The sequence below is a fragment of the Lygodium microphyllum genome, chromosome 9, assembly GCF_053477565.2.
Source record: "Lygodium microphyllum isolate KBCC chromosome 9, Lygodium_microphyllum_v1.1.10, whole genome shotgun sequence".
In the NCBI taxonomy this organism is placed as follows: Eukaryota; Viridiplantae; Streptophyta; class Polypodiopsida; order Schizaeales; family Lygodiaceae; genus Lygodium; species Lygodium microphyllum.
In genome coordinates this window covers 164806610-164829716 of record NC_141143.1, presented here as the reverse complement: position 1 = coordinate 164829716, position 23107 = coordinate 164806610, and the positions used below count along the sequence as shown (strand labels likewise).

Sequence of the window (23107 nt, the reverse complement as noted above, 5' to 3'; positions counted from 1 at the left end):
GCGCTGAGGCCGTGCGATTCGGGAAGTTATCATGATTCACCGCATTACCGGGCAAGCCCGCATCGGCCTTTTATCTAATAAATGCATCCCTTCCAGAAGTCGGGTGTTGGTGCACATATTAGCTCTAGAATTACTACCGTTATCCGAGTAGCAAGGTACCATCAAAGAAACTATAACTGATTTAATGAGCCATTCGCAGTTTCACAGTACAAGAGAGTTTATACTTACACATGCATGGCTTAATCTTTGAGACAAGGATATGACTACTGGCAGGATCAACCAGGTAGCTATCTTTCATCACATGAGCAGCACCGCTGCTGCGCATTCCAACTCCACATCAAGTGTGGCTGCAGGGCAAAAAGGCACGACCTCATCACCAATGTGTTGTTCTTGATGTAAAGAGAAAGAGGGGAGGAGCAAGAAGGCTCGAGAGTTTACAGGGAGAAGAAGAAAATGACAAATGGGGATGGGACGAGGGCATGCTTTTGTTTCCCACCGTGGACAAAGCCACACACAAGCACGTGCATCGGCATCGCCACCATCACACACGAGGCGTGCTCCACGTTGTCTTGTCTGCCACATTCCGAGCTCGTGTCGAGTCGAAAGACGATGGAGACGCTCATGCATTCCACTGTTTCGCGTCAACAAGAGCCCATCATGAGGTGCACTCAACCCCACCCGGAACAAGCCTCGCCGACGAAGAAGCACCTCCATCTCATCGTTCCATCCGTATCGATACAAGCCGCACAATATTCACGATGAGAATCGCCATTAGCATTGAGAACCATGGAGCTCGAACACGATCTCGCCACAAACAAGACACGTGTTCAAGGCACCGCACTTCGCTTCTCACGGCCTTGTGGGCACATGTTGACCACCATGACGCGATGTCCTCGCAAGGATCACCACAAGTCGCTTGAGCCTAACCGTTCGGTGGGGGGTACATGGCATTTGCTCACGAGACACTCCTCGTGGACAAGACGGATGCGGGGACCATACGCCTCACCTCACCCTCCCTTGGATCTCCAAGGAGTGTTTCGATGGAGCAAGCACCACTACCCTCATAGGTGTTTTCGGCTCCAACGGCAAGGCATACCTACAAAGCCCGAAATTTCTTGGGGGGGAGGGAAGGGCGCGTCGCAACATGGCGTGTTGAGGGGGGAAGGGGGCGCCAAATTTTGGAGGGGTGGGGGGGGGGGCGAATTTTGAAGGGTGGGGGGGAGGGGGAGGGGGAGGGGGGGGGCCGAATTTTGAAGGAGGGGGGCCGAATTTTTGAGGGGGGGGGGAGGGGTGGGGTGGTGTGTATTGAGAAGGGGGGGGGCGAATTTTGGAGGGGGGAGGGGGAGGGGTGGGGTGGTGTGGTGTGGTGTGTGTTGAGAGGGGGGGGGGCCCGAATTTTGAAAGGGGGGGGGCCGAATTTTGGAGGGGGGGTGGGGGGCCGAATTTTGGAGGGGGGGGAGGGGTGGTGTGGTGTGGTGTGTGTTGGGGGGGGGGGGGGGGAAAGGGGGGGGAAGAATTTTTGAGGGGGCATCATGGTGGGTGGGTGTGTGTGTTAAGGGAAGGGGGGCACGTCACGTCATGTCATGTCATGGGGCGGGGGGGGAGGGGGGCGTCGCAACATGGTGTGGTGTGTGTTGGGGGGGGGCGCATTGCGGTGGGTGGGTGTGTGTGTTAAGGGGAGGGGGGCACGTCGCGTCATGGCATGTCATGGGGGGTGGGGGGGGATGTCATGGGGGGGGGGGGCGCGTCGCGTCGTGTCGTGTCATGGATGGGGGGGGGTGGGGTGGGGATGTCATGGGGAGGGGGGGCGGCACGTCGCGACATGGTGTGGTCTGTGTTGAGGAGGTAAGGGGGAGGGGGACGCGTCGCGTCATGTCATGTCATGGGTGGGGGGGGTGGGGTGGGGATGTCATGGGGGGGAGGCGCATCGCGTCGTGTCGTGTCATGGGGGGTGGGGGGGATGTCATGGGGGGGCACGTCGTGTCGTGTCGTGTCATGGGTGGGGGGGGTGGGGGGATGTCATGGGAGGGGGCCGAATTTTGGAGGGGGGGGAGGGGTGGTGTGGTGTGGTGTGTGTTGGGGGGGGGGGGCGAATTTTTGAGGGGTCGTCATGGTGGGTGGGTGTGTGTGTTAAGGGGAGGGGAGCACGTTGCGTCGTGTCATGTCATGGGGCGGGGGGGGGGAGGGGGGACGTCGCGACATGGTGTGGTGTGTGTTGGGGGGGGGGGGGAGGGATTGTGGTGGGTGGGTGTGTGTGTTAAGGGGACGGGGGCAGGTCGCGTCGTGTCATGTCATGGGGGGGCAGGGAGGGGGGGGATCCCATTTGGGGGGATGTCATGGGGGGGGGGGGCACGTCGCATCGTGTTATGTCATGGGGGTGGGGGGGTGGGGGGGGATGTCATGGGGAGGGGGGGCGCGGCACGTCGCGACATGGTGTGGTGTGTGTTGAGGGGGGAAGGGGGAGGGGGGGTGCATCGCGTCATGTCGTGTCATGGGGGGCGTGTCGCATCGCCTCATGTCGTGTCATGGGGGGGCGCGTCTCATCGTGTCGTGTCATGGGGGGTGGGGGGGATGTCATGGGGGGTGGGGGGGATGTCATGGATGGGGGGGTGGGGTGGGGATGTCATAGGGAGGGGGGGCGGCACGTCGCGACATGGTGTGGTGTGTGTTGAGGAGGGAAGGGGGAGGGGGTGGGGGCATCGTGTCGTGTCATGTCATGGGGGGGCGCGTCGCGTCGTGTCATGTCATGGGTGGGGGGAGGGTGGGGTGGGGATGTCATGGGGGGGAGGCCCGTCGCGTCGTGTCATGTCATGGGGGGTGGGGGGATGTCATGGGGGGGGCACGTCGTGTCGTGTTGTGTCATGGGTGGGGGGGTGGGGTGGGGATGTCATGGGGAGGGCGGCACGTCGCGACATGGTGTGGTGTGTGTGGAGGGGGGAAGGGGGAGGGGGGGCTTGTCGCGTCGTGTCTTGTCATTGGGGGGTGGGGAGGATGTCATGGGGGGGGCGCGTCACGTCGTTTGGTGTTATGGGTGGGGGAGGGGGTGGGGGGGGATGTCATGGTGAGGGGGGCCGAATTTTGGGGGGGGGGGGGAAGGGGGGAGGTGGGGGGGGACCGAATTTTGAAGGGGGGGCCGAATTTTTGAGGGGTGGGGGGGCAGAATTTTTGAGGGGGCGTCATGTGGGTGGGTGTGTGTGTTAAGGGGAGGGGAGCACGTTGCATCGTGTCATGTCATGGGGCAGGGGGGGATCACGGTGGGTGGGTGTGTGTGTTAAGGGGAGGGGGGCACGTCGCATCGTGTCATGTCATGAGGGGGGGCGGGGAGGGGGGCACGTCGCGTCGTGTCATGTCATGAGGGGGGGCGGGGAGGGGGGGATCCCATTGGGGGGGATGTCATGGGGGGGGTGCATTGCATCATTCGTATCATGGGGGGGGCGCGTCGCGTCGTGTCGTATCATGGGTGGGGGGGCGGAATTTTTGAGGGGGCATCATGGTGGGTGGGTGTGTGTGTTAAGGGGAGGGGAGCATGTCGCGTCGTGTCATGCCATGGGGCGGGGGGGGGGATCACGGTGGGTGGGTGTGTGTGTTAAGGGGAGGGGGGCACGTCGCGTCGTGTCATGTCATGGGGGGGGCGGGGAGGGGGGATCCCATTGGGGGGGATGTCATGGGGGGGCGTGTCGCATCGTATCATGGAAGGGGGACGGGCCGAATTTTGGAGGGGGGGATGTCATGTTATGTTGGGGAGGGGGAGGGGCCGCGTCACGTCGTGTCGTGTCATGTCATCCCTAGGAGGTGGGGGGGAGGGCGTCGCATCGTGTCATGTCATGGGCCGAGGGGGGGGCCGAGTCGCGTCATGTCGTGGGGGTGGGGGGATGTCATGGGGGGGACGCATGTCGCATCGTATCGTGTCATGGGTGGGCGTGGGTGGGGTGGGGATGTCATGGGGAGGGGGGGCACGTGCATCGTTTAGTGTTATGGGGGTGGGGGGGATGTCATTGGGGGAGGGGCGTGTCGCGTCATGTCGTGCCATGGGTGGGGGGGTGGGGTGGGGATGTCATGGGGAGTGGGGGGCGGCACGTCGCAACATGGTGTGGTGTGTGTTGAGGGGGGAAGGGGGAGGCGCCCAATTTTGGAGGGCGGGCCGTCGTGACATGGTCATGGGAGGGGGGGTGGGGTGCGGATGTCATGGGGAGGGGGGGTGACACTTCGCGACATGGTGTGGTGTGTGTTGAGGTGGGAAGGGGGAGGTGCCAAATTTTGGAGGGGGGGCCCGTTGTGACATGGTCATGGGGGGGGTGGGGTGGGGATGTCATGGGGGGGTTTTTGGGGGGGACGGGGGGGGGGCGTCGAGTCATGTCATGTCATGGGGCGCGAGGGATGGGGTGGGGATGGCATGGGTGGGGGAGGGGGGGCGGCGCGTCGCGACGTGGTGTGGTGTGTGTTGAGGGGGGAAGGGGGACGGGCCGAATTTTGGAGGGGGGGATGTCATGTTATGTTGGGGAGGGAGAGGGAGAGGGGGCGCGTCACATCGTGTCGTGTTGTGTCATCCGTGGGGGGCGGGGGGGGCATCGCGACATGTTGTGGTGTGTGTTGAGGGGGGAAGGGGGGGTCGATTTTTGGAGGTGGGGGGGAGGGCGCATCGCGACATGGTGTGGTGTGCGTTGGGGGGGGTATCATGGTGGATGGGTGTGTGTGTGAAGGGGGGGCGACATGGTGTGGTGTGTGTGTCATGGGTGGGGTGGGTGTGTGTGTTAAGGGGAGGGAGCACGTCGCGTCGTGTCATGTCATGGGGCAGGGGGGAATCGCGACATGATGTGGTGTGGATTGGGGGGGGGCGTCATGGTGGGTGGGTGTGTGTGTTAAGGGGAGGGGGGCACGTCGCGTCGTGTCATGTCATGTGGGGCCGGGGAAGGGGGGATGCCATTGGAGGGGGGATGTCATCGGGGGGGCGCGTCGCATCGTGTCGTGTCATGGGGGGTGGGGGGGATGTCATGGGGGGGGCGCGTCGCGTCGTGTCGTGTCATGGGTGGGGGGGTGGGGTGGGGATGTCATGGGGGGGGCGGCACGTCGTGACATGGTGTGGTGTGTGTTGAGGGGGGAAGGAAGAGGGGGGGCGCGTCGCGGCGTGTCGTGTCGTGGGGGGTAGGAGGGATGTCATGGGGGGGCACGTGGCGTCTTGTCGTGTCATGGGTGGGGGGGTGGGGTGGGGATGTCATGGGGAGGGGGGGTTACATCGTGACATGGTGTGGTGTGTGTGGAGGGGGGAAGGGGGAGGGGGGGCGCGTCGCGTCATGTCGTGTCATGGGTGGGGGGGTGGGGTGGGGATGTCATGGTGGGGGGGCGGCACGTCGCGACATGGTGTGGTGTGTGTTGAGGGGGGAAGGGGGGGCAAATTTTGGAGGTGGGGGGAGGGCGCATCGCGACATGGTGTGGTGTGTGTTGGGGGGGGCGTCGCGACAAGTTGTGGTGTGTGTTGAGGGGGGAAGGGGGGGCCGAATTTTGGAGGTGGGGGGGAGGGCATGTCATGTCATGGGGGGGCGCGTCGCGACATGGTGTGGTGTGTGTTGAGGGGGGGAAGGGGGGGCACGTCGTGACATGGTGTGGTGTCATGTCATAGGGCGGGGGGGGCGTCGCGACATGTTGTGGTGTGTGTTGAGGGGGGAAGGGGGGAACCGAATTTTGGAGGTGGGGGGCAGGGCGTGTCATGTCATGGGGGGGATGCGTCGGGACATGGTGTGGTGTCATGTCATGGGGCAGGGGGAGGGGGATGTCATGGGGGGGTGCATCGTGTCATGTCATGTCATGGCACCCCACCTCAAAAAACCCCGCTTCATCCACACCACCCCATGATGCCTCTCGAAACCCCGCTGGACCCACCCCACCCCACGTCACCCCCCACGACACGGCACACCCCCCCACCCCACCGCACCCCCCACGACGCGGCGCATCCCCCCTCCCCCCACCCCACCTCGAAAAAACCCCGCTCCATCCACACCACCCCACCACACCTATAAAAACGCGGTTCGACCCACCGCACCCCGCGTCACCCCCTCGCAACACGGCACACCCCGCCACCCCACCGCACCCCCCCATGATCCCCCCCGCACGCCTCCAAAAACCCCTCTCGACCCACCCCACCCCGCGTCACACCCCCAGGACACAACGTACCCCCCCACCCCACCGCACCCCCCCACGATGCCCCCCCGCACCCCACCTCGAAAAAACCCCGCTCTATCCACGCCACCTCACCACGCCTCCAAAAACCCCGCTCGACCCACCCCACCCCGTGTCACCCCCCCATGACACCACACACCCCCCCACCCCACCGCACCCCCCCTCGACGCGGTGCATCGTGTCCTGTTGTGTCATGGTTGTCGCATCGTGTTGTGTCATGGGTGGGGGGGTGGGGTGGTGATGTCATGGGGGGTGCGTCGCATCGTGTCGTGTCATGGGGGGTGGGGGGGATGTTATGGAGGGGGGGCACGTCGCGTCGTGTCGTGTCATGGGGGGGTGGGGTGGGGATGTCATGGGGGGGGGGGGGGGCGCGTCGCATCGTGACGTGTCATGGGGGGTAGGGGGGATGTCATGGGGGGGGCACGTCACGTCGTGTCGTGTCATGGGGGGGTGGGGTGGGGATGTCATGGGGGGGGCCGCGTCGCATCATGTCGTGTCATGGGTGGGTGGGGTGGGGTGGGGATGTCATGGGGGGGAGGGGCACGTCACGTCGTGTCGTGTCACGAGGGTGGGGGGGATGTCATGGGGGGGCACGTGGCGTCGTGTCGTGTCATGGGGGGGGTGGGGTGGGGATATCATGGGGGGGGTGGGGTGGGCATATCATGGGGGGGCGCGTCGCGTCATGTCGTGTCATGGGGGGGTGGGGGGGATGTCATGGGGGCGGTGCGTCACATCGTGTCGTGTTATGGGTGGGGGGGCTGGGGTGGGAATGTCATGGTGGGGGGGCGGCACGTCGCGACATGGTGTGCTGTGTGTTGAGGGGGGAAGGGGGGGGCAAATTTTGGAGGTGGGGGGAGGGCGCATCGCGACATGGTGTGGTGTGTGTTGGGGGGGGCCGTCGCGTCCTGTCGTATCATGGGGGGGGCGTCGCGACATGTTGTGGTGTGTGTAGACGGGGGAAGGGGGGGGCCGAATTTTGGAGGTGGGGGAGAGGGCGTGTCATGTCATGGGGGGGATGTCATAAGGGGGGGGGGCGTCGCGACATGTTGTGGTGTGTGTTGAGGGGGAAAGGGGGGGGCCGAATTTTGGAGGTGGGGGGGAGGGCGTTTCATATCATGGGGGGGATGTCATTGGGGGGGGGGGGCGCATCGTAACATGGTGTGGTGTGTTGAGGGGGGAAGGGGGGGCGCGTCGCGACATGGTGTGGTGTCATGTCATGGGGCGGGGGGAGGGGGATGTCATGGGGGGGGGTGCTTCGTGTTGTGTCGTGTCATAGGGGGTGGGGTGGGATGTCATGGGGGGGCGCATCGCGTCGTGTCGTGTCATGGGGAGGGTGGTGGGGTGGGGATGTCATGGGGGGGAGGGGGCGACGCGTCGCAACATGGGGTTGTATGTGTTGAGGGGGCAACGTGTCATGTCATGGGGCGCGGGGGATAACATGGGGGGGCGCCTCGCATCGTGTCATGTCGTGTCATGGGGGGGCGCGTCACGTCGCGTCATGTTGTGTCATGGGGGGTAGGGGGGATGTCATGGGGAAGACACATCGCGTCGTGTCGTGTCATGGGGGGGGACGCATCGGGTCGCATCGTGTCGTGTCATGGGGGGGATGTCATGGGGGGGGAGGGGGGTTGTCACGTTATGTTGGGGAGGGGGCGCGTCGCGTCGTTTCGTGGCATGGTGGGGGGGAGGGGGCATCGCGACACCCCGCGTCACCCCCCACGACACGGTACACCCCCCACCCCACCGCACCCCCCACGACGCGGCGCCCCCCCACCCCACCTCGAAAAACCCCGCTCCATCCACACCACCCCACCACGCCTCCAAAAACCCCGCTCGACCCACCGTGCCTGGCGTCACCCCCACACGACACGGCACATCCCCCACCGCACCGCACCCCCCCACGACGCCCCCCGCACCCCACCTCAAAAAACCCAACTCCCTCCACACGATCCCACCACGCCTCTGAAAACCCTGTTCGACCCACCCCACCCCGTGTCACCCCCACGACGCGGCACACCCCCCCACCCCACCGCACCCCCCACGATGCCCCCCCGCACCCCACCTCGAAAACCCCGCTCCATCCACACCACCCCACGACCCCTCCCGAAACCCCGCTCGACCCATCCCACCCCGCGTCACTCCCCACAACACGGCACACCCCCCCACCCCCCATGATGCGGCGCCTCCCCCCCTCCTCCGACCCCACCTCGAAAAACCCCGCTCCATCCACACCACCCCACCACACCTACAAAAACCCCACTCGACCCACCCCACCCCGCGTCACCCCCCACGACACGGCACACCACCCCACCCCACCGCACCCCCCCACAACGCCCCCTGCATCCCACCTCGAAAAACCCGCTCCCTCCACACCACCCCACCACTCCTCCGAAAACCCCGCTCGACCCACCCGACCTCGCGTCAGCACCCCCATGACACGGCACACCTCCCACACCCCACCGCACCCCCCCACGACGCCGCGCATCCCCCCTCCACACCACCCCACGATGCCTCCCGAAACCCCGCTCGACCCACCCCACCCCGCATCACCCCCCACGACACGGCACACCCCGACGATGCCCCCTCGCACTGCGTCATGTCTTGTCATGTCATTGGGGGTGGGGGGGATGTCATGGGGGGGGCATGTCACGTCGTGTTGTGTCATGGGTGGGGGGGTGAGGTGGGGATGCAATGTGGAGGGGGGGCGGCACGTCGCAACATGGTGTGGTGCGTGACATGGTCATGGGGGGGGCGGCGCATCATGTCATGTCATGGGGCGGGGGGGTGGGGTGGGGATGGCATGGGGGGGCGGGGGGGCCAGCACGTCGTGTCATGTCATGGGGCGGGGGGGTGGGGATGGCATGGCGGGGGAGGGGGGGCGGCGCGTCGCGACATGGTGTGGCGTGTGTTGAGGGGGGAAGGGGAACGGGCCGAATTTTGGAGGGGGGGATGTCATGTTATGTTGGGGAGGGGGAGGGGCCCCGTCACGTCGTGTCGTGTCGTGTCATCCGTGGGAGGCGGGGGGGAGGGCGTCGCATCGTGTCATGTCATGGGGCGGGGGGGCACGTCGCGTCGTGTCGTGGGGGGTGGGGGGATGTCATGGGGGGAGCATGTCGCATCGTGTGGTGTCATGGGTGGGGGGGTGGGTGGGGTGGGGATGTCATGGGGAGGGGGGGGCGCGTCGCGTCGTTTCGTGTCATGGGGGTGGGGGGGATGTCATTGGGGGGGGACGTGTCGCATCGTGTCGTGTCATGGGTGGGGGGGTGGGGTGGGGATGTCATGGGGAGGGGGGGGCACGTCACGACATAGTGTGGTGTGTGTTGAGGGGGGAAGGGGGAGGCGCCCAATTTTGGAGGGGGGCCCCGTTGTGACATGGTCATGGGAGGGGGGTGGGGTGCAGATGTCATGGGGAGGGGGGGCGGCACGTCGCGACATGGTGTGGTGTGTGTTGAGGGGGGAAGGGGGAGGTGCCAAATTTTGGAGGGGGGGCACGTTGTGACATGGTCATGGGGGGGGTGGGGTGGGGATGTCATGGGGGGGAGGTGGGGGGGGGACGGGGGGGGCGTCGAGTCGTGTCATGTCATGGGGCGCGGGGGGTGGGGTGGGGATGGCATGGGTGGGGGAGGGGGGTGGCGCATCATGACATGGTGTGGTGTGTGTTGAGGGGGGAAGGGGGACGGGCCGAATTTTGGAGGGGGGATGTCATGTTATGTTGGGGAGGGGGAGGGGGGCGCGTCCCGTCGTGTCGTGTTGTGTCATCCGTGGGGGGCGGGGGGGGCGTCGCGACATGTTGTGGTGTGTGTTGAGGGGGGAAGGGGGGGCGAATTTTGGAGGTGGGGGGGGAGGGCGCATCGCGACATGGTGTGGTGTGCCTTGGGGGGGGCGTCATGGTGGGTGGGTGTGTGTGTTAAGGGGGGGCGACATGGTGTGGTGTGTGTGTCATGGGTGGGGTGGGTGTGTGTGTTAAGGGGAGGGGAGCACGTCGCGTCATGTCATGTCATGGGGCAGGGGGGGCATCGCGACATGGTGTGGTGTGCATTGGGGGGGGCGTCATGGTGGGTGGGTGTGTGTGTTAAGGGGAGGGAGGCACGTCGCGTCGTGTCATGTCATGGGGGGGCGGGGAGGGGGGGATGCCATTGGAGGGGGGGATGTCATGGGGGGAGGCGCGTCGCGTCATGTCGTGTCATGGGGAGTGGGGGGAATGTCATGGGGGGTGCGTCACGTCGTGTCGTGTCATGGGTGGGGGGGTGGGGTGAGGATGTCATGGGGGGGGCGGCACGTGGCGACATGGTGTGGTGTGTGTTGAGGGGGGAAGGGGGAGGGGGGGCGCGTCACGGCGTGTCGTGTCATGGGGGGTGGGAGGGATGTCATGGGGGGGCATGTCACATCATGTCGTGTCATGGGTGGGGGGGGTGGGGTGGGGATGTCATGGGGAGGGGGCGGCACGTTGCGACATGGTGTGGTGTGTGTTGAGGGGGGAAGGGGGGGCGAATTTTGGAGGTGGGGGGAGGGCGCGTTGCGACATGGTGTGGTGTGTGTTCGGGGGGGCGTGGCGACATGTTGTGGTGTGTGTTGAGGGGGAAAGGGGGGCCGAATTTTGGAGGTGGAGGGGAGGGCATGTCATGTCATGGGGGGGATGTCATGGGGGGGACGCGTCGCGACATGGTCTGGTGTGTGTTGAGGGGGGGAAGGGGAAGCACGTCGTGACATGGTGTGGTGTCATGTCATAGGGCGGGGGGGCATCGCGACATGTTGTGGTGTGTGTTGAGGGGGGAAGGGGGGGACCGAATTTTGGAGGTGGGGGGCAAGGCGTGTCATGTCATGGGGGGCGCTCGCGACATGGTGTGGTGTGTGTTGAGGGGGGGCACGTTGCGAGATGGTGTGGTGTCATGTCATGGGGCGGGGGGAGGGGGATGTCATGGGGGGTGCGTCATGTCATGTCGTGTCATGGCACCCCACCTCAAAAAACCCCGCTTCATCCACACCACCCCATGACGCCTCTCGAAACCCCACTCGACCCACCCCACCCCATGTCACCCCCCACGACACGGCACCACCCCCCACCCCACCGCACCCCCCACGATGCGGCGCATCCTCCCTCCCCCCACCCCAACTCGAAAAACCCCGCTCCATCCACACCACCCCACCACGCCTCTAAAACCCCGCTCAACCCACCGCACCCCGCGTCACCCCCCCCACAACATGGCGCACCCCCCCACCCCACCGCACCCCCCCATGACGCGCCCCCATACACCACCTCGAAAAAACCCCACTCCCTCCACACCACCCCACCATGCCTTCGAAAACCCCGCTCGACCCACCGGACCTCGCGTCAGCGCCCGCACGACACGGCACAACCCCCACACCCCACCGCACCCCCCATGACGCGGCGCATCCCCCCCTCCACCCCACCTAGAAAAACGCCGCTCGACCCACCCCACCCCGCATCACCCCCCCACGACACGGTGCACCCCCCACCCCACCGTACCCCCCACGACGCCCCCCCGCACCCCACCTCGAAAAACCCCGCTCCCTCCACACCACCCCACCACGCCTCCAAAAACCCCGCTCGACCCACCCCACCCCGCGTCACGGCAAATCGCACCCCACCCCACCCCACCACACCCCCCTCGACGCGGCGCATCCCCCCCACACCCCACCTCGAAAAACCCCGCTCCATCCACGCCACCCCACCACGCCTCCAAAAACCCCGCTCGACCCACCCCACCCCGCGTGACCCCCCCACGACACGGCACACCCCCAACCCCACCGCAGCCCCCCTCGACGCGGTGCATCCCCCCCACCCCACCTTGAAAAACCCCGCTCCATCCACGCCACCCCACCCCGCGTCACTCCCCCATGACACGGCACACCCCCCACCCCACCGCACCCCCCCACGACGCCCCCTGTACCCCACCTCAAAAAAACCCTGCTCCATCAACACCACCCCAACACGCCTCCAAAAACCCCGCTCGACCCACCCCACCCCGCGTCACCCCCCGCGACACGGCACATCGCCCCCCACCCCACCCCACCGCACCCCCCTCGACGTGGTGCATCCCCCTCGCACTCCACCTCGAAAAACCCGCTCCATCCACACCACCCCACCATGCCTCCAAAAACCCCGCTCGACCCACCGCACCTCGCGTGAGCCCCCCCACGACACGGCACACCCCCCACACCCCACCGCACCCACCCACGATGCGGCGCATACCCCCCCGCACCCCACCTCAAGAAACCCTGGTCGACCCACCCCACCCCGCGTCACCCCCCCATGACACGGCACACCCTCCCACCCCACCGCATCCTCCCCCAACGCCCCCCTGCATCCCACCTCGAAAAACCCTGCTCCCTCCACACCACCCCACCACACCTCCGAAAACCTTGCTCGACCCACCCGACCTCGCGTCAACACCCCCACGACACAGCACACCCCCCACACCCCACCGCACCCCGCACAACGCAGCGCATCCCCCACCTGCACCCCACCTCGAAAAACCCCGCTCCACCCACCCCACCTCGTGTCACCCCCCACGACACGGCACACCCACCCACCCCACCGCACCCCCCCACAACGCCCCCGCACACCCCACCTCAAAAAACTCACCTCCCTCCACACCACCCCACCACGCCTTTGAAAACCCCGCTCGACCCACCCCACCCCGCGTCACCCCCCGACGACACGGCACACCCCCCACACCCCACTGCACCCCTACGACGCCCCCCCGCACCCCACCTGAAAAAACCCCACTCCCTCCACACCTCTAAAAACCCCGCTCGACCCACCCCACCTCACGTCAGCCCCCCATGACACGGCACACCCCCCGCACCCCACCGCACCCCCCCACGACGCGACGCATTCCCCCCCCGGCAGCCCACCTCGAGAAACCCCACTCGACCCACCCCACCCCGCGTCACCCACCCCATGACACGGCACACCCCCCCACGCCACTACACCCCCCCACAACGCCCCCCCGCATCCCACCTCGAAAAACCCCGCTCCCTCCACACCACCCCACCAGGCCTCCGAAAACCCCGCTCAACCCACCCCACCCCGCGTCACCCCCCACCCCACCGCACCCCCCACGACGCCCCCCTGCACCCCACCTCGAAAAAACCGCTCCATCCACACCACCCCACCACGCCTCAAAAAACCCCGCTCCACCCACCAAACCTCGCGTCACGCCCCCGACACGGCACAGCCCCCCCCCACCCCACCGCACACCCCCTCGACACAGCGCATCTCCCCCGCACCCCACCTCGAAAATCCGTGCTCCATCCACACGACCTTACCACGCCTCCAAAAATCCCGCTCGACCCACCCCACCCCGCGTGACCCCCCCACGACACGGCACACCCCCAACCCCACTGCAGCCTCCCTCCACGCGGTGCATCCCCCCCACCCCACCTCGGAAAACCCCGCTCCATCCACACCACCCCACCAAACCTTCGAAAACCCCGCTCGACCCACCCCACCCCGCATCACCCCCCCACGACACGGCGCACCCCCCCACCCCACCGCACCCCCCCACGATGCCCCCCGCACCCCACCTCGAAAAAACCCCACTCCATCCACGCCACCCCACCACGCCTCCAAAAACCCCGCTCGACCCACCCCACCCCGCGTCACCCCCCGCGACACAGCACATCGCCCCCCACCCCACCTTACCGCACCCCCCTCGACGCGGTGCATCCCCCCTGCACCCCACCTCGAAAAACCCGCTCCATCCACACCACCCCACCACGCCTCCAAAAACCCCGCTCGACACACCGCACCTCGCGTCAGCCCCCCCACGACACGACACACCCCCCACACCCCACCGCACCCACCCACGATGCGGTGCATACCCCCCCGCACCCCACCTCAAAAAACCCTCCTCGACCCACCCCACCCCGCGTCACCCCCCATGACACGGCACACCCCCCCACCCCACCGCACCCCCCCCAACGCCCCCCCACATCCCACCTCGAAAAACCCCGCTCCCTCCACACCACCCCACCACGCCTCCGAAAACCTTGCTCGACCCACCCGACCTCGCGTCAGCGCCCCCACAACACAGCACACGCCCCACACCCCACCGCACCCCCCACGACGCGGCGCATCCCCCACCTCCACCCCACCTCGAAAAACCCCGCTCCACCCACCCCACCCCGTGTCACCCCCCACGACACGACACACCCACCCACCCCACCGCACCCCCCCACAACACCCCCCCACACCCCATCTCAAAAAACTCCCCTCCCTCCACACCACCCCACCACGCCTTCCAAAACCCCGCTCGACCCACCCCACCCCGCGTCACCCCCCGACGACACGGCACACCCCCCGCACCCCACTGCACCCCCACGACGCCACCCCGCACCCCACCTGAAAAAACCCCACTCCCTCCACACCTCTGAAAACCCCGCTCGACCCACCCCACCTCACGTCAGCCCCGCATGACACGGCACACCCCCCGCACCCCACCACACCCCCCCACGACGCGATGCATTCCCCCCCCGGCAGCCCACCTCGAGAAACCCCGCTCGACCCACCCCACCCCGCGTCACCCCCCCATGACACGGCACACCCCCCCACGCCACTGCACCCCCCCACAACGCCCCCCCACCTCCAACCTCGAAAAACCCCGTTCCCTCCACACCACCCCACCAGGCCTCCGAAAACCCTGCTCGACCCACCCCACCCCGCTTCACCCCCCACCCCACAGCACCCCAAGGACGCCCCCCCGCACCCCACCTCGAAAAACCCGCTCCATCCACACCACCCCACCGCGCCTCAAAAAACCCCGCTCCACCCACCACACCCCGCGTCACGCCCCCGACACGGCACAGCCCCCCCCACCCCACCGCACGCCCCCTCGACACAGTGCATCCCCCCCGCACCCCACCTCGAAAATCCGCGCTCCATCCACACGACCCCACCACGCCTCCAAAAACCCCGCTCGACCCACCCCACCCCGCGTCAACCCCCTCCCCCCCACGACAGGGCCCCCCCCCCCACGCCACCGCACCCCCCCTCCAAAAACCCCGCTCGACCCACCCCACCCCGCACACCCCACCTCGAAAAACCCCACCTCGAAAAACCCGGCTGGACCCATGGCATGTCACCTCACCCCCCCACGACATGGCACACCCTCCCTCCTCAGAAATCCCGCTCCGCAATGACATGACACACACACCCCACTGCACACAACCCCCTCGCGTGACATGGAACCACCCACCCCCCGACGGACCTCCTCAAAAAACCCCCCCACGACATGGCACCACCCAACCCCCCCGTGACATGGCACACCCTCCCTCCTCAGAAATCCCCGCTCCAACAACCCGCCCGCGCAACATGGCATGCCTCCCTCCTCGGAAAACCCCGCTCCACCGAACCCCCCCACAACATGGCAGACCCTCCGCTCCCAAAAAACCTTGCATCGTGAGGAGGGGGTATCACGTGAAAGCGAGGCAGAGGGAGGGACCAGGCACGACGTACGTGAAGACAATCGCGACGAGGAGAGGAGGTGCCGCGTCATGGCAAGGCGAGGGGGTTTCCTACCACGATGTCAGCGTTGGAGAGTCAAGACGTGATCCGAGGGGATTTCCATGCCACTTTCTCGAAACAAGCATGCAAAAGCGTGCAGCACCAGGACTTCCCGGGAGGTCACCCATCCCAGTACTGTACTGGCCCAAGCGCGCTTAATTGTGGAGTTCTGATGGGATCCGGTGTATTAGCGCTTGTATGACCACACCACAAACACAATGGAATTCCAAAGAGCTCTTGTATACTCAGAAAGTGGCACGAGAGAGCTCAAGGGATGCACAGAAGATTGAATGCCGCCGTCGCGTGCATTTCTAACATGAAGGGCAAGCATCCACTTGAAGAGCACCCCGTGCACACATAGGTGACGACGTAGAAAAGATCAATACGCAGAATACGTGCCATGGAGGACACGTGCCCACAGCATGCCACAAGGCGATGGGGGAGAGGGGGGCATGCCACTCATACCACGAGGACCCGTGTCCACGCAAGCACTAAACCCTGCGCACATGAGATTCGAGTCATAGGATCCGTGCCATGGACGAACTTGGAATGCGATTGGGTACCCTTGATGACAATGTGGGCGAGCATCCATGCGAAGAGAACCTCGCGCACATAAAGGCAACGAGGTAGAAAAGATCAGGTCATAGAATCCACGTCGCGGAGGGCGCATGTCCACGTGAAGAAGAGAACCCCACGCACGTGGAGGCGACGCACAGAAGATCCGAGTCATAGAATCCATGCCATGGTGGGCGAACTTGAAATGCAATGGATGCCGATGAGGCGAGATGAGCAACGAAAACCGCACTCACGCAAGCGAGCCAAGGCAGGGAATGCGAAGAGAAGGCAATCGAACCACCCGCACGAGCTAGGCTAGATCAAGTGCACGATGTGCGCGAGGAGTTGGGGGCGCACATGAGGGCCAAGGCCAAGAAAACCCCGTCGAACCGAGCGGAAGGGGGACAAATCGGTGCGGCGGCGGGCTGAATCTCAGTGGATCGTAGTAGGAAGGCTACTCTGCCACTTACAATACCCGGCCACATATTTAAGTCATCTGCAAAGGATTCATCTCCTCGATCATTTGTAATTTCCATTCAGAGTCTTAGAGGCGACCACTTCCGGCACGTCGAGGGAGACTCTCGACACATGCTGTCGGGGACGCACGAGCGCCCCTACTATCAGTCAGGTAACAACCGGGGAGGTAGAGAGCGCCGCGTCTAGCATGGATTCTGACTTAGAGGCGTTCAGTCATAATCCTACACATGGTAGCTTCGCGCCACTGGCTTTTCAACCAAGCGCAATGACCAATTATGTGAATCAATGGTTCCTCTCATACTAAGTTGAATTACTATTGCGGCACCGCTCATTAGTAGGATAAAACTAACCTATCTCACGACGGTCTAAACCCAACTCACGTTCCCTATTGGTGGGTGAACAATCCAACACTTGGCGAATTCTGCTTCGCAATGATAGGAAGAGCCGACATCGAAGGATCAAAAAGCAACGTCGCTATGAATGCTTGGCTGCCACAAGCCAGTTATCCCTGTGGTAACTTTTCTGACACCTCTAGCTTCAAATTCCGAAACACTAAAGGATCGATAGGCCATGCTTTCACAGTTTGTATTCGTATTGAAAATCAAAATCAAATGAGCTTTTACCCTTTTGTTCCACACGATATTTTTGTTCTCGTTGAGCTCATCTTAGGACACCTACGTTATCTTTTAACAGATGTGCCGCCCCAGCCAAACTCCCCACCTGACAATGTCTTCCGCCTGGATCGGCACGCGAGTGCATCACTAATTAGATGACGAAGATTTGGCTACCTTAAGAGAGTCATAGTTACTCCCGCCGTTTACCCGCGCTTGGTTGAATTTCTTCACTTTGACATTCAGAGCACTGGGCAAAAATCACATTGCGTCAACATCCACAGGGACCATTGCAATGCTTTGTTTTAATTAAACAGTCAGATTCCCCTTGTCTGTACCAGTTCTGAGACGGTTGTTCACCGCCTAGGGAGGGCCGCCCCGCGAGGGACGATGTTCTGCCCCTGTCACCCGATCAGCACGCGGAGGTCCGCCCTCGCCGCTGGGGCAGCTCGGGCAGACCCTCAACAGCCTCCGAGGTCAAGAAGCAGACCCCTAGACCCAGCCCTTAGAGCCAATCCTTTTCCCGAAGTTACAGATCCGTTTTGCCGACTTCCCTTACCTACATTGTTCTATCGACCAGAGGCTGTTCACCTTGGAGACCTGATGTGGTTATGAGTACGACTGAGCGTGATTGGCATTCACTCCTCTAGATTTTCACGGGCCGTCGGGGGCGCATCGGACACCGGGAGACGTGCCGTGCTTTACCAGCCGTTGGACCCTATCTCTGGGTGATCCGATTTCAAGGTGGGCGGGCTGTTAAAAAGAAAAGAGAACTCTTCCCGGGGCCTGCGCCGACGTCTCCGGATTCGGTCACGTTGTCGTCCACCGCCACGTCCCGGTTCGAGAATATTAACCCGATTCCCTTTCAATGAGTGGCGCGCATTGCACCCTTGACACAGGACTGCCCCATCTCTTAGGATCGACTAACCCATGTCCAATTGTTGTTCACATGGAACCTTTCTCCACTTGGGTCTTCAAAGTTCTCATTCGAATATTTGCTACTACCACCAAGATCTGCACTGGGGGCCGTTTCACTCAAGCTTGCGCGTGGAGCTGCGCCACGACCCCCACGCCCTCCTACTCATCGGGGCCTCGCACTCGCCCCGATGGCCGGGTGTAGGTCGCGCGCTTCAGTGCCATCCATTTTCAGGGCTAGTTGATTCCGCATGTGAGTTGTTACACACTCCTTAGCGGATTTCGACTTCCATGACCATCGTCCTGCTGTCTTAATCAGTCAACACCCTTTGTGGGATCTAGGTTAGTGCACAGTTTGGCACCGTAACCCGGCTTTCGGTTCATCCCGCATCGCCAGTTCTGCTTACCAAAAATGGCCCACTTGGAGCTCGCATTCTGCGCCGGGGTTCAACAAAGCAACCCCGGCCGCTTACCTATTTAAAGTTTGAGAATAGGTCGAGGGTGTTTCACCCCCAATGCCTCTAATCATTTGCTTTACCTGATAAAACTGCGAGGAGCTCCAACTCTCCTGAGGAAAACTTCGGAGGGAACCAGTTACTAGATGGTTTAATTAGTCTTTCGCCCCTATACCCAAGTCTGACGAACGATTTGCACGTTAGTATCGCTACGAGCCTCCACCAGAGTTTCCTCAGGCTTCGCCCTGCTCAGGCATAATTCATCATCTTTCGGGTCCCAGCAGGTACGCTCCCACTCAAACCTTTCACAGAAGATCATGGTCGGTCGATGGTGCACCGCGTGAAGGGGATCCAACCTGTCAGGTTCCTTGCACCTCCATGGGTTTGCCACCCACTGGCTCGCATACATGTTAGACTCCTTGGTCCGTGTTTCAAGACAGGTCGGATGGAAAGCCCAGAGTGCCAGCGTCCCGAGCGTGCAGGTGCAGAGCCCGCCACAAGTGGCGCACGCTTCGTTCCTTGGCCGACGCGACGGCATCGGCGAGCCATCTAAATCCCGCTCTTGTCCTGCCGCACCGGCCCACACTGACCAGCACCCCGCGTCGAGCGGCGGACCAATTCGCACCGTTCCGCATCCGATCGGGGTGCACCCGCGGCCCCCATTCGCTTTCCTCGCAGCAATTTCAAGCACTTTTTAACTCTCTTTTCAAAGTCCTTTTCATCTTTCCCTCGCGGTACTTGTTCGCTATCGGTCTCTTGCCCATATTTAGCCTTGGATGGAATTTACCACCCACTTAGGGCTGCATTCCCAAACAGTCGGACTCGTGGACGGCGCCTCGTGGAGTGACAGGGTCCGAGCTCGACGGGGCTCTCACCCTCTCTGACGCCCCTTTCCAGGGGGACTTGGGCTCGGTCCGCCGCCGTAGAGGACGCCTCTCCAGACTACAATTCGCACGGCAAAGCCATGTGATTTCCAAGATGGGCTCTTTCCGGTTCGCTCGCAGCTACTAGGGAAATCCTGGTTAGTTTCTTTTCCTCCGCTTAGTGATATGCTTAAACTCAGTGGGTAGCCTTGCCTGATTTGAAGTCCGAGTTGCATTTCGGGTCGCCGAGGGCAAGCCCCGGCTCCGAAGAGCCCGGTCCAACACGTGCACACGTGAAGAGGCACCCGCAAACAGCTGCCACCTCAACAAGGAGACGAACCACCCTTGCGGAGCAACGTCACCGCACGGTGCTGCCGGTACATTTCAGCCAACTGCGGCATCACGTCGGATGCGTGGACGACCAATTCCACCCTCTCCCCCGAAGAAGGGGAGAGGGTGTGGAGGAGTTAGGGACACTCAAGTAGGCATGCCCTTGGACGAGCCGCGGGCGCAAGTTGCGTTCAAAGACTCGATGATTCGCAAAATTCTGCAATTCACACTACGTATCGCATTTCGCTGCGTTCTTCATCGTTGTAAGAGCCAAGATATCCGTTGCTGAGAGTAGTTGCGTTTTGTTTTTCAATCCTCTCGAGGGGAGGAATCTCAGACAAGACAAGGTTTATCAAGTTCCTCCTGCCACCCCCGCGTGCGGGGAGGGGCAAAGGGTTTATCAAGGTGACGGCGTGCCCGAACGAGCACGACGAAGGGGGATCGCCCTGAGCAAGGGAGAGAGGTCGAAGGCGTCCCTCCTTCCTCCTCCACCGGCACAATCGCAGGACGACCCCGAAGCATAGCCTCCCCCACTGTCGCTCGACTCACGGAGGGGGGAGAGGATGCCGACCGCACCTCCGAGCGCGATCCCTCATGGAAATTCGAGGGTTCGCATTGTTCTCACGGATGTGTGTCAATGATCCTTCCATAGGTTCACCTACGGAAACCTTGTTACCACTTCTCCTTCCTCTAAATGATAAGGCTTAATGAACTTCTCACAACGTCACCGGTGGCAAACCACCAGCGTCGCCGCAATCCGAAAACTTCACCTGACCATTCAATCGGTAGGAGCGACGGGCGGTGTGTACAAAGGGCAAGGACGTAGTCAACGCAAGCTGATGACTCGCACTTACTAGGAATTCCTTGTTGAAGATCAATAATTGCAATGATCTATCCCCATCACGATGAAATTTCAGAAGATTACCCAGACCTCTCGGCCCAGGTGGTAAACTCATTGAATTCATCAGTGTAGCGTGCGTGCAGCCCAGAACATCTAAGGGCATCACAGACCTGTTATTGCCTCAAACTTCCATGGCCTAGACGGCCATAGTCCCTCTAAGAAGTTGGCCACGAAGAGGATCCTTCGTGTAACTAGTTAGCAGGCGGAGGTCTCGTTGGTTAACGAAATTAACCAGACAAATCACTCCACCAACTAAGAACGGCCATGCACCACCACCCATAGAATCAAGAAAGAGCTCTCAATCTATCAATCCTTACTATGTCTGGACCTGGTAAGTTTCCCCGTGTTGAGTCAAATTAAGCCGCAGGCTCCACTCCTGGTGGTTCCCTTCCGTCAATTCCTTTAAGTTTCAGCCTTGCGACCATACTCCCCCTGGAACCCAAAAACTTTGATTTCTCATAAGGTGCTGGTGAAGTCATCAAAATTACACCCGCCAATCCCTAGTCAGCATCGTTTATGGTTGAGACTAGGACGGTATTTGATCGTCTTCGAGCCCCCAACTTTCGTTCTTGATTAATGAAAACATCCTTGGCAAATGCTTTCGCAGTAGTTCATCTTTCATAAATCCAAGAATTTTACCTCTAACAATGAAATACGAATGCCCCCAACCATCCCTATTAATCATTACTCCGGTCCCGAAGACCAACACAATAAGACCAAAGTCCTATCGCGTTATTCCATGCTAATGTATTCAGAGCATAGGCTTGCTTTGAGCACTCTAATTTTTTCAAAGTAACATTGCCGAATCCACGTCCCAGCCAATTAAGTCCAGGAGCGCGTCTCCGACAGAAAGGGCAGGGCGATCAGTGCACACCAAAGGAGGCAGACCGCACGCCCCACCCCGAGATCCAACTAGGAGCTTTTTAACTGCAACAACTTAAATATGCGTTATTGGAGCTGGAATTACTGCGGCTGCTAGCACCTGACTTGCCCTCCAATGGATCCTCGTTAAGGGATTTAGATTGTACTCGTTCCAATTACCAGACTTATAAAAGCCCAGTATTGTTATTTATTGTCACTACCTTCCCGTGTCGCGATTGGGTAATTTGCGCGCCTGCTGCCTTCCTTGGATGTGGTAGCCGTTTCTCAGGCTCCCTCTCCGAAATCGAACCCTAATTCTCTGTCACCCGTCACCACCATGGTAGGCCTCTATCCTACCGTCGAAAGTTGATAGGGCAGAAATTTGAATGAAGCATCACCGGCGCTGAGGCCGTGCGATTCGGGAAGTTATCATGATTCACCGCATTACCGGGCAAGCCCGCATCGGCCTTTTATCTAATAAATGCATCCCTTCCAGAAGTCGGGTGTTGGTGCACATATTAGCTCTAGAATTACTACCGTTATCCGAGTAGCAAGGTACCATCAAAGAAACTATAACTGATTTAATGAGCCATTCGCAGTTTCACAGTACAAGAGAGTTTATACTTACACATGCATGGCTTAATCTTTGAGACAAGGATATGACTACTGGCAGGATCAACCAGGTAGCTATCTTTCATCACATGAGCAGCACCGCTGCTGCGCATTCCAACTCCACATCAAGTGTGGCTGCAGGGCAAAAAGGCACGACCTCATCACCAATGTGTTGTTCTTGATGTAAAGAGAAAGAGGGGAGGAGCAAGAAGGCTCGAGAGTTTACAGGGAGAAGAAGAAAATGACAAATGGGGATGGGACGAGGGCATGCTTTTGTTTCCCACCGTGGACAAAGCCACACACGAGCACGTGCATCGGCATCGCCACCATCACACACGAGGCGTGCTCCACGTTGTCTTGTCTGCCACATTCCGAGCTCGTGTCGAGTCGAAAGACGATGGAGACGCTCATGCATTCCACTGTTTCGCGTCAACAAGAGCCCATCATGAGGTGCACTCAACCCCACCCGGAACAAGCCTCGCCGACGAAGAAGCACCTCCATCTCATCGTTCCATCCGTATCGATACAAGCCGCACAATATTCACGATGAGAATCGCCGTTAGCATTGAGAACCATGGAGCTCGAACACGATCTCGCCACAAACAAGACACGTGTTCAAGGCACCGCACTTCGCTTCTCACGGCCTTGTGGGCACATGTTGACCACCATGACGCGATGTCCTCGCAAGGATCACCACAAGTCGCTTGAGCCTAATCGTTCGGTGGGGGGTACATGGCATTTGCTCACGAGACACTCCTCGTGGACAAGACGGATGCGGGGACCATACGCCTCACCTCACCCTCCCTTGGATCTCCAAGGAGTGT

At 62.1% G+C, this 23107-nt stretch overlaps 3 non-coding genes and 2 pseudogenes across 3 annotated transcripts in view; all 5 read right to left on the bottom strand.

The window, feature by feature from the left end:
- The window catches only part of LOC148031853 (18S ribosomal RNA), a 1812-nt gene extending 1526 nt beyond the window's left edge, over positions 1 to 286 (bottom strand). The window contains exon 1 of the ribosomal RNA XR_015692062.1: positions 1 to 286. This exon is cut by the window's left edge and continues 1526 nt beyond it. This is a non-coding gene — a ribosomal RNA (18S ribosomal RNA).
- A 15508-nt stretch (positions 287 to 15794) lies between these two features.
- LOC148031852 (5S ribosomal RNA) lies at positions 15795 to 15913 on the bottom strand (annotated as a pseudogene).
- A 749-nt stretch (positions 15914 to 16662) lies between these two features.
- On the bottom strand, positions 16663 to 19806 carry LOC148031851 (25S ribosomal RNA; annotated as a pseudogene).
- A 244-nt stretch (positions 19807 to 20050) lies between these two features.
- LOC148031850 (5.8S ribosomal RNA) lies at positions 20051 to 20203 on the bottom strand. The gene has a single exon (XR_015692034.1). It is a non-coding gene; the product is annotated as a 5.8S ribosomal RNA (ribosomal RNA).
- A 341-nt stretch (positions 20204 to 20544) lies between these two features.
- LOC148031849 (18S ribosomal RNA) lies at positions 20545 to 22357 on the bottom strand. Its single transcript, XR_015692065.1, has one exon. It is a non-coding gene; the product is annotated as an 18S ribosomal RNA (ribosomal RNA).
- Positions 22358 to 23107: the final 750 nt, after the last annotated feature.